The following is a 17480-nucleotide window of genomic DNA, read 5'->3' as shown; positions in this document are numbered from 1 at the left end:
TGTGGAAAAAACATTCAAGTTGAATTGTCCTACTATATTAAGCTGAAAGAGGATTTAATAGAAACACCCAGCCATCTTCTTCAGAGCTTAAGGAATAGAATGAGTTTATAAAGGTTCAGGTACAATTCTACTGAAACTTAAATATAATGTTTTATGTAATAAACCTTTTTTGCTTATTAAGATTTCTTATGGCTTAAGGATAAACTTTTTACTCAAACATCTCTGAGGGTATACTTACCTATGAGAACATGCCACGTAAGTAGGGAAAATTGTCAGTACTTTTAATCATTTATAGCAAGTTAGAGACAGTCTTCAGCTGTTTTGTGTGTAAACAGCACCTACATTTCACCCTTATTTATGAAGAGACATATGCAAGACTCTGTAACCCATACCTTGCCAAGTAAGTCTGTACAGGATCCAGAGTATTCTTATTGGTGGGATATTCCAAAAGTTCTATGCAGAGCAGTATGATATAGGCTGTAAGACAGAGAAAACACAAATAAACCTGAGGATATCCTCAAAAAAGTGTAATGTACAACACAACAGCTTTTGTAATGCCCAAGATTTGGTATGTATTCATTCAAAACTATTAGTGATTACTGCCAAATCCCACGATGCTGTCTGTGCTGATTTATATTGTGATTGGAGCAGGGTGCGGGGAAGAGAAAAAGAGAGAGAAAAAACTAAAGAAGTAAGAGAGAGACTGAATTTTTATAACAAATACTGGTCTAAAGTATTTCCTTCTCTGGCTTACTGGAAATCAGGTTACTTTGAAACACTTCAGCAGAGTCTATAGCCAACCTCACATAAAGCATACCTGAGGCTGGGCTGTCAGCTCAGAAGGTGAGCCATGGCTTCAAAGAGAAACGTGGCATCACTGCTTTTCCTTTTTATAATTAATACTGTGTGCCTCTGAAACCTGAAATGTCACCCCGCCTTTTGTATCTGGAGAGCTGCACATTCTTCCAAGTTTGGTTCAAATGTCATTTCTACAGTGCTCTCTCTGCTTCTCCAGGTATCATGCTTTGTGTGTTGCTAAAATTCAGTGTTTACACATCTATTATAGTACTTTTCATAGCATTTTGTAATAATTAAGTGATGTCTCTACCTATAATGATAAATATCTGCTTCACCACTGGACTATGAAGTCCATGAAGGCAGAGGCCTTACCTTTTCATTTCTGCATCCCCAGTAGCTGGCAGTGACTCGGCAGGCCACAGGCTCTCTCAGTTCCAGTCTCCTCATCTACAATGTAAAAAGAATAATTTCAGTCTTGAAGGATTGTTGTAAGGATTAAAAATAATACATGCATAGTGTTGAGAAAGGAAAACCAAGAGGAACTCAAGGCTAAGAAAATGCTTAGTAATCATATTCTACTCTGGGTGGTCATATTTTTTCAGGCAGCTTTAGGAGCAGAAAGAGCGTCTGTGGAGAGAAGATGAACCAGACCTGCAGTGAAAAGCAGGGATGGGAAACGGAGTGAGGTCATCCATGGCTCTCCCTACAGGTTTCTAATTCTAAGCCCTCCTGAGATCCCCTTGCATTCTTTAGCATTAAAGGAATGGGCTTAAAGAATAAAATGTTCAAGAAATGAGGTTTATTATTTGTTAAGTAATGAATAGCTTCCAAAGAGAAGAGCAGAAACAGAAGTAGTAAACTGGGAGGAGCTTATATCAATGATGTTTATATCACAACTTTTGGATATTTTATGATGATTTATTATGAGATGCCCAAGGGTTCCCTGAAACATATCCACAAACATAAAACATGCTGGTCCTGTCCACACTCCAGATTGTACATTATGACTTCTAGTAGTTGGTATACAATATACTCTGACTTGCCAGCCAGACTGCAGGATTCTAGAAAGAGGAAATTTTATCTTCTCTCTTTCTATTCCTTATAGAGCCTAACCCACTATTGAAACTTTATCAATATTTATTCAATGAATGAGTCCAAGTTTAATTAAGCCCTGATACATGCATGAGATTTTTATATAAGATAAACTAGAGAAATCCAAAGACCAATAAATCAAAGATGGACATTTAAGCCCCTTCTCAATCTGCATACTCCTCCTGGTGATTCAATATGTACCCAAAGTTTCAACCACTATATAGGTACTAATGTGTTCACAATTTTATCTCCAACCCAAGCTCATACCTTGTGCTGCAAAGTCTCATTTCCATTCCGTGCAGTAGCTGAACTTAATGGCCTACAGGCATCACTATCTCCACATCAGCAAACACTAATTTTCAAATATCTCTACATATCATGTTCTCCAAGCTTGTCCACATAACTTCATACCTGGTCTCAGAATATGGATTCTATCACCTGCTACCCAGTTTACCTAGCTGGAAAACTGTGGTTAATTCTTGACTCCTTAATTTTCTTCCCTCCCTATTTTTAGGAGAGCAATGTGGTGCACATATTTTTTAAAAGCATTTGTAAAAAGGTAGAGAACATTATAAGAAGGGAAAAATATGTTATACTTTTCAGAGTGGAAGAAGACTACAAAATATCTTGATAGACAATCTAAATCAGACAGAAATCCTGTAGACAATCAAAAACATGGTTAATATGGAATGTTTGGTCTGGCTCGCTGGGGGGACGGGATGGTGGGGAAAAGCAGAGCCAAGAATTGCATTTTTGTGACTCACTGCTCCTACAAAAACGGTGGCTTCTGAGAAATACAATTTAGAAGAAAATACCTATAATAAAATGTGTAGTGCCATACCAAAAATAAAACTCACTTAGAAGGGGAAAGCCCTCAATTAATTTTACTTAGAGAACAGAACTTTGAAATCACTGATAAGCTACCTAAATATTTCAGGGGGTTTATGTAAGCACATTTGTTCATTTATTGGTTCATTCATTTACTCATTCAACAAATACATAGTAAGTGCCAACTATAAGCCAAGGCAGTGATAAGTATGGTAGCAAACAAAGCAGACACAATTCTAATATTCAGGGAGGTTACACTTTAACAGGAGACAGACAATTAAACAAGCAAAAACAATAACATGTAATAACAGGTAGAGAATATATTGTCTATTGAGCATTATATTAGAGGGCTTTGGAAACAGATGGGAAGAGCACTTAGCACTTAGCCAGTCTGAGGTTAGAAGGAAACACTTTCCTCAAGGTGAAGAAGTGGAATGATTATCAAGTAATGGGGACAATTTATGCAAAAACTTGAAGGCAAGAAGTACCCCAAATGGAGAAAACTTAAAGTTCAAGATGAAACAGATATTAGGCTCCATTGGGTTGTGGAATTCGGGATATAAAAGATCCAATTTTTTTTTAATGAAATGAATTGAATTTACATTCAATAAAATGCATACATTTAAGGTCAAAAGAATTCCAACAAATGTGTACATGTGCAACCTACACTCCAATCAAGATATAGAACATTTTTTACACTCCTGGGAAAGTTTGCTAGTGCCCCTTTGTAGTTATCTCCTCTCTTGATCCCCCACCTTCTGACTCAGGTAAAATTGCTCTGCTTTTAATTACTTTTATGGTTTAGTTTTACTTATTCTATAATTTCATATAAATAGAATTTTTCATATGAATTCTATGTTTCTTTTAATCAGCATATATCTGTGAAATTTCTCCATGTCATATGTACCAATAATCTACTTTTTTTTTTTTGCTGAATAGTATTTGATTTTGTGATGTATTATAATTTGTTTATCCACTCATTTACTAGAACTCATTATTTTTTGGGTTGTTTGGCCACTGTAAATAAAGTGGCTATGAACATTTATGTACCAGTCTTTTCTGGATACAAGTTTTCATTTATTTTGCAGAAATACCTAAGAAAAGTTTTGCTAGGTCATATTATCAGTATGTTCAACTTCAGAGAAACTGACAAATTGTTCTTAAAATTGGTCATACCATTTTATATGTCACCATAAATGTGTGAAAATTCTTGTTTTTCCATCCTTGCCAATACTTTATATTACCAGTTCTTTTAATTTTATTCATTTTTATAGTGAAGACATGGTATTTCACTATGATTTTAATTTGTATTTCTAGCAATGACCAGTAATGTTGAATATCTTTTTATATGATTATTGGCCATTTGTGTTTTGTCTTTTATAAAATTTGTTTACTTCACTTGCCATTTAAAAAAAAAATTGGGTTGATTGCGGTGTGTGGGTGGCTCAATCAGTTAAGTCTCTCACTCTTGATTTCTGCTCAGGTCATGATCTCAGGGTTATGGGAGAGTCTGCTTGAGATTCTTTTCCTCTCCCTCTGCCCCTCCTCCTGCTTGTGCTCATATGCGTGCATGTGCACGCTCTCTCTCTCTAAAATAATAAACAAGCCTTTTTAAAAATTGTGTGTAAACAATGAATGCTGGAACACTGAAAAATAAAATAAAATGAAAAAAATTGTGTTTATTGTTTTGTCATTAAGTTTTAAGAGTTCTTTATAGTCAAATGCTTTATCAGTCATATGTGTTATGAGTACTTTCTTTTAGTCGGTACCTTGCCATTTCACTTTCTTGAGTTTCTCCTTTGAAAAGCAATTGATTTGAATTTTCGAGGAAGTCCAATTTATCGATATCTTCTTTTATGGTTACTGGTCTTTCTGTTTTCCTATGTTTGCTTCTACAAGATATACTAATCTTTGCATTTAGGTATACAATCCATTTTGAATTAATTTTGTGTATGGTGTGAGGTAAGAGTTGAAATTCCCATTGAATTACTTTGTAGAAAATCAATTGTTTCTATTGATTTTTTTTCTTGACTGTATGTTACATTTCTATGTTTCTTTTTTGATTGAATACTAGATATTTTGGATAATGCATTTTAGAGAATTAGGATTCCACTATCTTCCTCACTTTGTATTTTGCAACAAGTTCAATTACTGGCTAATCCCTCAGAATTTGTATGGGCTTGATTTTATGCCTTCTTAGTGAGGGACTGTGGAAAGCCCAGGTATTTTGCCAAACCCTCTAACTTAGTGGGACTCAATCTCCAAACTCATTTGCTTTATGGATCTTGTTAGAGCTTGGTATTAGAATTTCTTAGGACAATTCTATAGTATGCCCTAGGATATACTATTTATTCTAGGGTATGGTGCTTACTCTTAAAATACCTTTCTGGTGTCTCAGTTGGATGCCAGTGGTGTTAAAGAGGTTTCAGAGAAAAGTCTCCCTAATCTAGTGAGGCTGGAACTTCAATGTCTACAGGTATTGCTTCACCTCCATGATCTCTGCTCAGCTCTCAAACTTACAGCAGCTGGTAGCTATTAAGTCTTGGTGATTAGTCCTGAACTTATACATACAGCTCACCCTCAGTCATGGACATTAGGACCATTACAGAGATTTCTGGGACAGCTCCCTTCTCTGTGATTACCCACCCACCACATGCTCACTGCTTCAGTAATTCAGAATTGGTCAATTGTGAGGCTCACTTTGTGAGTTTCCTTCCTCAAGGATCACAGGCTTAAATTGGCTGTTTTGCATTGCCTTAAAAGCAGTTGCCTGACATGTTATTTCTAGTTCTAGAGATGTTTACAGCAAAAAGTCTAGCTTGGTACCATTAACTCCAAGACAGCTGAAAGCTGACACACTCTATTTAGATATTTAAGCACAGAAGTAGAGTATCTTATTTGTGTTTTAGAAGGGTCACTCTGATCGTAGTCACAAGTAATTGGTGGGGAACAAGATTAGGGGCAGAAACACAACATATGGTAACAATACAAATCTTGGGGAAAAATTACTTATTTAATAAACATATATTCAGTGCTTATTACATTCTAGGCATCATTCTCATTTTAGTATTAACTCATTTGATCATTAAAAATCTTGTCATGTAAGTATCATTATTATCTCCATTTTATAGATTGGAAAACTAAAGGAAACAGAGGATAAGTAATTTAACCAAGGTACATAGTAGATCTGGAATTGAACTTGGATTGCCTGACTCCAGAGACCACGATCTTTAATACATACAATGCCATGGTAAAGAAGCCTAGACTAAAGCAGTAGAAATGAGCAATCTTCACTTCATGTGCCTGGAAAGGATGTGCTTCCCTTTCCAGACACTAATATCAGCAAACATTCTGGATTTCTTGTGGGAATAGAATAATAACCCAGGCATCTTGGGGGATAAGGAAAGGGAGTCAAAGCAGAAAAGATTCTCAGCCTACAATCTAGATAAAGAATCTCCAAAGACATAAAATTATGAAATAAGTAATTTTGAAATTAACATACTGCAGGGGAACTCCTGAAGGGTTAAGCAGATGCTGAGGAAAGTAAAAACTGCAAGGACAGGAACAACTATAAGTTATAAAATCAGAGTCTATTTTTACATGGGTTACATTTGACAAAAGTCAGCCATAGTCCTAAGAGCAACAGCCAGCAAGTATCTGATGAGATCTTGCCTTATAATTTATGAAATGTCATTTGTCTCTAAACCAACTTCCCCAGCCATAAAATAGGACTAAAGTTGTAACAATCAAAAGCATACAAAACTGAATTAATTCATTAAAAAAAGGACCATGAATCTCTCTGTGAAAATGTACTTTGGTGCTGAGGGAAAGAGCTGAAATGAATTAGAAAATAATAAACTTATAACATGGAAAAATGATGAAAATTTGCCATTCTAGCGTCAAAGAATGAAACAAATATCTGCTATTTTGAAATAACTCAGTTTGAGAGGTCAGAACAAAATGGCAGCTGAGGCTAAAATAAAAATCTTCAAAAAGGTTGTGAGCTCAGAACATCTGGGTCTGGGTAACATGTCACAAGAACCAAGTTAAGGGTATCTTCTGAATGTTGGTGATAAAGAACCAGTAAGGTTAAAATATGCCATGATGGGGTTAATGTAGAGCATGAAATCATCCATGGTACCTGGCTTGCTAAAATGTAACATGGAGGCTGCTGGGGGCAAAGGCAGGTTTCAGAGAAGGGCGCAGGCCTTTGGAATGCTGAGGCCTACGTAACCACTCTGCCCTAGGAAGTAGGAATGCTGCTGGGATTTGCCTTTCCCAAAGCTTTCTTAGCCCAAACAACTGCCCTGTGATCTAAGAGATGCATGCATTGTTCCTTAGGCTATGTTTAGCAGAATTTGTTGAATAGGCAGATTAGCAGCAGATTAGCATATCCTATCTTTCCACTAAACAGATCCTCCTAGTTTAGGTAAGACCCCTTGTCACAGATCACATGCTTGAGAAACAGTGATAAAAATTTATGATTATCCTGAAAGACCAATTAGACAGGAGCAAAGAAGGGCAAAGGGTCTTCGTCTCTGAGCATTGACCCCCTTGTCTTCTCTCTTTCACAGCAAATTTTGGATTAATCTTCATCCATCAGTACAGGGATTGCTGGCCATTCCTGACAATGCCATAAAAATTACGTTTTTAGAACTGCTGTTTACATTCATTTGTAGAAAATTGTGTCCTCCTGATAGCCCAAATGTATGACTTAAGCCATCTGCTTCTGCTGAAATGAAAGAGAATGATACAAAAGCCACTTATAGCAGTGATTGGTTTGCTGGCAAGTTGATGTTTTTTATTTGTGTTTTAACTTGGGATAATTGGGAGAAGTATGCTTTAGGCATATTCTCAAAAGGAGTTCCACTGGCATGTCTCCTCGTAAAGATGGGTTTACTTGGAGGGGCACTAAGATGATAATAGCATGTCTAGTATGAAAAGAGAATGAGCTTCACCACATTTATAAGTTTTAAACTCTACTCCAAATATACATGTGATCCAGAGCTTCACATAAGAGACAGTGTGATAAAAAAAATTAGCACAGATTTTGGTGAGAGTTTAATTCAGATTAAATTTTGCTAATCTGATCTTGACCAAGTTATGTGAATTTTCTGAACTTTGGTTTCTTCATCTATTAAAAAAAGCTTCAATGAAAGTAGTGCATTGATTGTTTTCTCCACATGTCCATGTTCTAATCCCCAGAACCTGTGAATGTGACCTTACTTAGGAAAAGGGGTCTTTGAAGACATAATTAAGTTAAAGAACTTGAGGCATGATACAGGATTTTCTGAGTCCAATGACAAGTATCCTCATAAGAGACACACAGAGGAGAGACACAAAGGAAGAAGAGAAGGCCATATGAAGATGAAGGCAGAGATCAGAATTATTCCACAAGCCAAGAAATGCTTGAGCCACAGGAAGATGAAAGAGGCAAGGAAAGATATTCTGCTTAGAGCCTTTGAAGAGAGCACAGTCCTACAGATCTCTTGGTTTCCATTATTTGGTCTCTAAAACTATGAGAGTTTTAAGCCACCCAGTTTGTGGTAATTTGCTACATCAGAAAACAAATACAATGACCTTACAGGATCTTTGTAGGGAATGGAGATAAACCAGTACATAGCCTAAGTAAAGGTTTAATAAATGTAAACTACTATGGTAATAATACACAATACTTTAAATACAAAGCAACGTTCTCAAAGTTACCAAGTTTCCCAACATATTTTTTGTCTGCCACAAAGGACCATGTTTATGATGGTTCATCTTCAGATGTTGAAGGTATACATGGCCACAAGATATCTCATGGAACCAAGGACCAAGTGTCTTTTACTTTAATATAAGTTTATAAGGTTGGGTGTCCAGGTTACTTCTAAGGATTTTCAAAAGAAGCTAAGGAATCCTTAAGTCTAGGGATATCAAGAAACTTTAATTTTCTTGGCAGCTGATAGAAAATTCACATGCAAGAAGAGGGTTACCTTTATTGAAGACAAGATTTTAAAATCCCATCGCCAAGGAAAAGCTCTGCTTCCAACATCTGAATAGAAATAGATGTGTTTTAGGTAAGACAAGAGGAAAAACTTATTGACGACTCCAGGAAAATGAAGGAAAGAACTGGAAGATATAAAAGGCTCCAAGCTCAAAATCTATCCCCTCCTCCATAACCGTCTTTAGGAAAACTACAGACAATGAAAAATACATCTTGAGAGATTTCCTTCCTTCCTCTTTTCCACTCCTCCTGCCTTCCCTCCCTTTTTTCCTTCCCTTTTTTGGTAAAAAGTGCAGACAGACTGGTCTTCAAATCCAGAGAAACAAAAAATCAAGAGAGTGTTTGAAACCAAGAATGCAAAGGCAAAATGATACTTATGTTAATTAGTCTTCCCTTAGATAGAGCTAAATTCAAAGTCAAGTTAGGGTACAAGGGGAGGATTTGTACAAAGACTACTGAAGATTAAGCTGAAGTTTTGATGTTTATTTTCTCTTTGTAATACTCCATTCACCAAACATACAGTTCCAAACTGAAAGCATTTTATCCATAAATTTCAAGATACCTGAATTTGAAATATTTTTCTGGGGTGGAAAATTAACTTCTGAGGTGTAAATATTTTTCACATTCAAAAATCTAGCTATAGAATGTACTTTTTTAAGGGAAACATACATGTCTTGAAAGATGGTTATTTTTAACTAAAATTACTGCAATTGAAACAGAGTTATAATTGGTTACAATCAGTTGTAGTGAAACCAATTGATCCACTTTAGTGTAAGTCCAATAAAGGATTGAATTATCAGCAAAATTGCATTCTATATGTAATATGACATCTTTGAAATTTCTTTTTTTAAAAAAGATTTATTTATTTTAGCGGGGAGAGAGTACATGTGATTATGGGGGGGCAGGGCAGAGGGAGAGAGAGAATCTCAAGGAGACTCCTCATTGAGTACATGGGGCTTGATCTCAGGACCCTGAGATATGACCAAAGCCAAAATCAAGAGTCAGACACTAAACTGACTGAGCCACCCATAAATTTTAAGCCATCGTTGAAATTTATTTCTTGATCAATCTAGGGTGACTGGTCACATCAAGTATACATCATACTATTAAAGAAATAGTACATGTTAAAATGTCTGGTCTATAGTAAATAAAACACAATTCAGGTGATATAGGGTTAAATATATATTAGAATTGGGAATGCTTTATGACAGAGCAGTAGATTTGAATTAAACATTGAAGAAGACTGAAGGCTATCAGCAGAGTTAAACTTCATAAAGCAAGTTAAACTCCCAGGACTAAAGATGAGGATAGGAAGGAAAAAAGGGATATTGACATTCTCTTGCCTCACTGAGGACGACATTTGGATGAGAACTCATATGTTTGAATACAAAAATCATATTCAACATTCACTTATCAAATGTGGGAAATGGCATATGGGCAAATGAAGGCCTAGCAACTAGCTAGGGAGATAGAAAAAAAAAGAATGGAGGTATATTCTCTGATACACTTAGGCTCACATACAAGTTGCTAAACTGCAGTGGTATACTGAACAATTGGAAAACATTTTAAAATGAAAATGTAGCCTCCTTGGTTGAAATTTTTGCCCGAGTGGATAGATTGGATAGTCTGGACCCTTTGGAGACTTTTACACATTCCAAAATGCCTCCAATGGGTGTAGAATGCCAAGAATGTGCACAAATTTGGTATTTAAAATTCTAGACTTGCATTTGCTAATCCAATTAAGTCTAGCTTTGCCAGACACAGGGGCTGATCTCCACTTTGAATTATGTAGCTAAAATAGAAAGACTCAAAGAATGTCTGAAGAAAAAACAATTTTGAGGCCTACAATGACTGTAAATAATTAAGGTCACTAACAACTCTTTGAAATTGATTGTTGCTACTACCTTCAATCCCCACCCCCTGCCAAAAAGAAGATTACATAAAATGGACAAAGTAGGTAGGAAACTGCCAGTGTTCAAATATATCTTATTTTTAGAATTTTCTTAAAGATTTTATTTATTTATTAGACAGAGAGATCACAAGTAGGCAGAGAGGTGGGGAGAGGCAGAGGGAGAGGGGGAAGCAGGCTCCCTGCTGAGTAGAGAGCCCGATGCAGGGCTGGATCCCAGGACCCTGCATGACCTGAGCCGAAGTTAGAGGCTTAACCCACTGAGCTACCCACTCTTTAGAACGTTTTTATGTTATATTCATACATTTACTCATACATTCCCATTCTTTTCAGAAATACCTACCTTATCTATTCTACTTAATTAAATCATCCACTTTTTTGTTCGAGTCCATTTCCAGTATTTCTTTTATACTTCTAATGAAGTCTTCAACTCTTTCATATGATAGTGTGTGTACCTTATCATCTCAACAAAATGGTAAGCACCCTAAAAGAAGAGACCATATCATATACTTCTTTAATACCCTCTTGATGCCCAATACTGTCACATTAGACCCTGACTAATGTGTTGATTTGACATTCATGAATTCAATTCCTATCTAGCAATTTTTTATTAGCAGATGTTACTTTGCAGTATTAGGGAATTTGCTTTATAGTAGACTGTATATGGAAATTGAAGCTCTTTAAACAAAGGTAGAAAGATAAGTTTGTTTCTTAAAATTCTGAAATCTGTATCTTCCTGTTAAACATGGCATATTGAACACATATTTAATCCTTGCAAAGTCCAGAAATCAATCAAAGAAGTTTCTAAGAGGTATAAACCCTACAAGAAAAAAGAGTGAAAAGAACAAAGAAAACAAGAGATTTAAAAATAGTTTTAGAAGATGGAACATAAATAATTGAGTACTCCCTAATTTAACAGAACAGATAAGTTAAAACTTAAGTGCTAACAGAAAACAATGCCAAATAAGAGCAGGATAATTTATGCTGCAAAATCTAGAAATGGTCAGAAATTAGAGACGCAAGATATCTATGAACACAGGGAATCTCCTAGATGAGGATTAGCTGAGCATATGAATAAAGTCTGTCTCTTCATGCTAACTGAACATCAGAATGTAATAACAGGTCAGAAATCAAATATCAAATTTTCAACAGCATAGAAAACTAGGTAACAGAGCAGTGCCTTTCTAACTAAGGGCAAAAAAAAAAAAAAAAAAAGAGAGATTTGTGACCCAGAGTTCAAAATCAAATTGTCAATGGAATAAATATATTTTCAGATATGTAAGTCTAAAAAAAAACTACCTTTGATGATATCTTTCATAGGAAGCTAATGGAAGATACGGTGTAACCCCCCCCCCAAAAAAATAAGGAAGGAAGAAGAGAACAGAAAAGGAAAGAAAAGAAAAGACCCAAGAAATAGGGTCTATAGTATAAGAGAGAGCTAAAGAGCATTATTTCTGGGTTGGTAGTGTAGTGAAGTGCTAGAAAGAGGAGGAAGTCCAAGGGTAACAAGAGGCAACAGGTCTAGTGAACACCCTGTCCAGATCAGAGCAAAACAACAGAGGGTTCTAGAAGGGATGGCTTTTCAAGAAAACAAATAATAATAATAATAAAAGAAAGTTTACCTGATGCATTTGACCTTATAGAAAAAAAAATGTAGGACTGATTTTAAAGTGCATTTGGAGAGTTTAAAAGGAATTAATGATATAGGTACACAAGCAACTACAAAAGAACCAAATAGGAATAATTACAGAAAGAAAAGAAAGAAATGAAAGGAAGGAAGGATGAAAGAAAGAGAGAAAGGGAGAAGAGAAAAAAGAAAAGGAAGGAAGGAAGGGAGAGAAAGAAAAGTTAAAGCAAAGAAAATAATCATAGTATACAACATGGTTCAATAATATATTCATGGCCATAATAATACAAACACTGAATACTGACCCATCCAAAAATTGAAAAAACTATATAGGGAAAATGTGGAAGGGAATTGAGAACATATATGTAGCTCACAAGAGCGGTACATGATAGGATTGTATCATTACATTCTCTGGAAGAAATAAACAGGTAATATCTAAAACTGAAAAAAAAATCCAGAATGGCAGTATAAACATATTACTTAGGTGTGCTAAATATAGGTAAAAGAATTACAATTCATTACCACTGAAGAGCAGGAGTCAGCGGTAGGAAAGGGAAAGTAAAGGAACACCATTTCTTTTATAATATTTGTCTTTTTTTTTTTTTTTTACAATATTTGTCTTTTAAACTATGTATGTGTATTACTTTGGAGACTAAAATTGTGTTGCAGAATAGTAAAATCAAAGAAAAAAGCAGAAAAAAATTAAGAAACAAGCTTATAAAATTTTGAAATCTCCAAATATTGAGTATACTATGATTTAAACTTTAATAAAATAATCCATAGGTTAAATGGGTTTCTTTAAAAGGAGAGAGATGTAAGGGGCACCTGGATGGCTCAGGCATTAAACGTCTGCCTTTGGCTCAAGTCATGAACCCAAGGTCCTTGGATTGAGAAGCCTGCTTCTCCCTCTCCTACTCCCCCTGCCTCTGTTCCCTCTCTCACTGTGTCTCTCTCTGTCAAATAAATAAATAAAATCTAAAAAAAAATAAGGAAGGTTTTCCTGTTTTTATAAAGAATTGCCTGATTCCTGGCATTTCTAGAGAGGGGATACCATGATAACCAATGTTCTGATTTAACACATAAACCAGATGACATTATGTCCAAAGCCTGCAGTCCATTGATTTTCTAACGTGGAGTCAAGCCACAGTCCTTAGAATGACTATCACCATTCTGGAAGAGTTGCACCCCAACGTCCCTGACCTCATTTCCACATCCTTCCCCTTGTTCATTCTACTCTAGCCCTGTGGTCTCCCTTGTTTCTTGACCGCGTACATTCTGCTGCACCGCCTTTTCATTTGCTGTTTCCTCAGCTTAGAACAAACTTCTCTCGGATATGTCTGTGGATCTCTCTTCGTATTGTTCAGATCTCCTCTATGACAGAGGAATCCCCTGGCCATTGTATATAAAATAGTACTTCCTGCCTCCTGTACATAGGTATCTCCCTTTAATACTGTTTATTTTTCTTCAAAACACTTTATCATCACTTGAGCTGATAGGAATGCATTGAGGATTAGAGTTGAACAAATACAAAAAATCAGAGAACCCCAGGGAAGCAAAGGAAACAAAGCTGAAGAGGTAACATGACAACAAATGTTTAAGGGATGGTCAATAGACCCATCCAACTGATACTGGAATTACATTTGAGAGGTGAGGATGAGACAAATTAGTAAAACAGTTGTGGTCCAGTTTAGGAGAATCCTTATGTCCTATATAATGAGGTACATTTGGAAGTTTTCAATCAGGATTTAATATGGAAATATTTTAGTGAGATGGGCTGGTACTAATAAATAGGACAGGTTAGGGAAGAAGGAGGTTGGAGGCCTAGCAACCAGTTAACAGGCAACTGCTCAGGTAGAGATAATGTTAAATACAACAGAAAGGATGAAAAGAACCAGGACTTCATGACTCACTATAAAAAAAGAAAAAGAAAAGGGATTAATCAGAAAACTAGGAAGTTTAAATTTTGGATATATTAAGAAAGTAATGATCCCAAAGATTGGAATAAGTATGTCAAAAGACAAGAGTCGTTTTTGATGAGAAGGTTGAAAGTTCTGTCCTAACTGTATTTTGGGATGACATTGAGGTTTTAAAGAGGAAATGATGAACTGGAAAATATAAATGCAGGAAAAATTCAGGGCTATCAGTACAGACAGGGAAATTTATCTGTTTAGAAATGATGATCATAGTGAGAGAAGAAGACTTCTGAGAAAGACTGTAAAAAGAGTAGAGTACTTCAGATTACACCTTGGGAAACGTCACCTTGGGAAATTGGGGGCAGAAAGAAGAGCCAAGAAGGAAGAAAAGATATGTGGAAGAAGTGAATGAAAAAATAGGCCACTGTAATGTTGTGGAAGTTAGAAAAAAGGAAAATTTCTTTTCAAATGTTGCATAAAAGTCAAAGGGAATGACTGAACAAGTCTTTGAAGTACTCAAGGTTTAAGATCCTGAAAAAAAGACAAAAACAAAAATGAATTGTAGTAGACCTTTAACATTGTCTAAGACTTAATTTCTCAAGTTTCCATGATAACATATTACTCATCAACTCTAAAAACTGGGGATTTTAATGTCTATGTGATAGAATTGTTAGAAGAATTAAGTATGTTACTATATTTAAATATAAATGGCAAATCTGTGTTGAGATCAGATTCTAGATAAGTGGATAGACACAGTTATTAGACAAATGTTCTGGTTATCTACTGTTGTATAATAAACCATCTTAAACTCAGCAGCTAAAAGGAAATCCAAATGTTTCATTGAGATTCTCTCTCATGAGCTTGCAGGTTGACTGGGTTCTGCTAGGCCATTTTGCTCAGGGTAACTTATGTGGTTATAGTCAGACAATGGCTGAGGACTGGAGTCATCTTACATGTCTGGTAGTTAATGCTGGGCTTTGCCTGAGACTTCAGCTGCGATACGGGTCAAAACACCTAGACATGGACACTCCATATAGCCTGGAATTCCTCACAGCCTGGGGCTGGGGTCCAAAAGAAAGCATCCCAAGAGGAAAAGAAATAGATCACCTTATAGCATCTGGCCTCAGACATAATGTGATATCATTCCTGCCATATTTTATTTGTTAAAAGCAAGTCATTAAGGCTAGCCCTTATTCACAGGACAAATTAGATTCTACTTCTTAATGGAAGAGTAGCAAAGAATTTATGGGTATGTTTAAAACTACCACAATAAGCGACTTTCTCTTAACCATAACCCTACATGTTTAATGTAAATTCATGCCTCAACAGAATTACTAATTCTTACAAAGACCTTGGAGAATTCTTATGAATATCTGAATCTGTGAAGATTTAATCTATATATTCAAAGTTTTACTATATTTAAAAATACAATACTAAGGAGTTGTTGAAGCCCCCTTTTGTTCTCCCCTTGGAGGTGACAGTTTGACCATGAGATGTGGAGACAGAAGCATGCCCAAGAACCAAAGAGATGGCGGAGAGGCTGAAAAAGCAGCAGTGAGGCTGAGGCCTTGAGGATGTGGCTGATATGGTTGGAAGACCGGTTAAATACAGGTAAAACTGGGCATGTTAGTAAATATTTTGAGGCTATAGAAGGGATTTACAAATATAGAAAGGAAGAGTGTTTGGAAAATTTTAGGTCAATGTGTTAAGTGCTGGATGGAAATTGAGAGTATAGAAACTCATTTTTTAAAACAGACACATAAACATACATACACACATACATAGGTAGATTTGAAAAGCATATATATTTGCATGTAAATACATATACAAATACTTTTCCTACCTCTTTCTGCTGAATGGATGTGGTAACAATACCACCCCAGTAACAATAAGCACATTAAACACTAATTTCTTCACTTCTAAACACCATCGTTTGTCAAAAGAAACCAGACCTTCTTAGAGAAACAGTTAAATTTCAAGGCTGGGTAAAGAAAGTATAAAGTGAGCCTGGGATAGCTTGTTATGCCAGAAACAAAGTCCCTAAAAGAAAAATGCAAGCATGTCAAGTAACTCAGATATCAGTTTAAAGTGGCTGTCACAAACCAAATCTGAGACAATTTGAGCACCAAAATAATATATATAGTAAAATAAATAATATATAAAATAATAAAAAAAATATATATATATATATATATATATATATATATATATATATATGAATGAAATCCATTGAAAGAAACAGAAGAATCTATACAACCATACTGATATAAATGAAGAATAGAGAAGGAACATAATGGTTAATTTTATGTGTCAGCTTGACTGGGCCACAGGTTGCCTCGATATTTGGCTAACCATTATTCTGGGTATGTCTGTGAGGGCATTTCTGGATGAACTTTATATTTGAAGTGGTAGACTGAGGACAGCAGCTGCTCTACCTAAAGTGGATGGGCTTTATTCAATCCACTGGAGGCCTGATTAGAAAAAGAAAAAGGACTTGGACTAGAACTTACACCATTAGCAATTAGATTCAAGCCAAAATTATACTATGAGCTCTCCTGAGTCTCCAAGCTTACCTAAAGCAGACTATGGGACTTCTTAGCCTCTATAACAACATAAACCAATTCCTTATGATCTCTTTATCTCTCTCTCTCTCTCTCTCTGTGTGTGTGTGTGTGTGCGTGTGTTTGTGTGTGTGTATCTTGCATCCTATTGGGTTGTTTTGCTGGAGAACCCAGACTAGAACAGAATTTTAAGGATGGTTTTTCTGGGTTGATTCTAGGCTTTTCAGAATTACATCTCTAACCTGATTAAATTTAAAGATACTAATGACTCTATTTCCAGAAGTAAAGATGGCACCGATATCCCAAGATACTACTGGACTCCTAATCAACCATTTGTAAGAAGCATGGGGCTGAAAAACTGTGCATATGGTACTTCAGAACATTTCTGGAAAACTGTGAAATATATTGAGATTTCTGATTGCTCCCAATTAGCTGGACAAAACAGTGAAAGGAAAGGTTGAACACAGGGATTCAAATTCTCAGCTCAAGCATAAAAACCTTAAAGCTTTTTTGGGTACCCTGAAATGAGATCCCTATCTCCAATAGTTACAGGACTGAGATTGCTGAAAATCAAACACATAATCTCATCCTGCATCTGGCTTAATTACACTACAATTTGAACACCCACTTTCATAGGGTGTTGAATGTTAAGGTGGGGACACTGATGGGGAAATAATGGGATCTTGTAAGCTTGAATAAAGATGTGTGGGAAGACTGATGAAGCTCAGGACATTGAGCCCCTAAATTCTGATGAATCTTCTTTGTC

This window comes from Enhydra lutris, unplaced genomic scaffold (assembly GCF_002288905.1).
Source record: "Enhydra lutris kenyoni isolate GAN:26980312 unplaced genomic scaffold, ASM228890v2 scaffoldscaffold5, whole genome shotgun sequence".
Lineage (NCBI taxonomy): Eukaryota > Metazoa > Chordata > Mammalia > Carnivora > Mustelidae > Enhydra > Enhydra lutris.
This window is presented reverse-complemented; position numbering follows the sequence as displayed.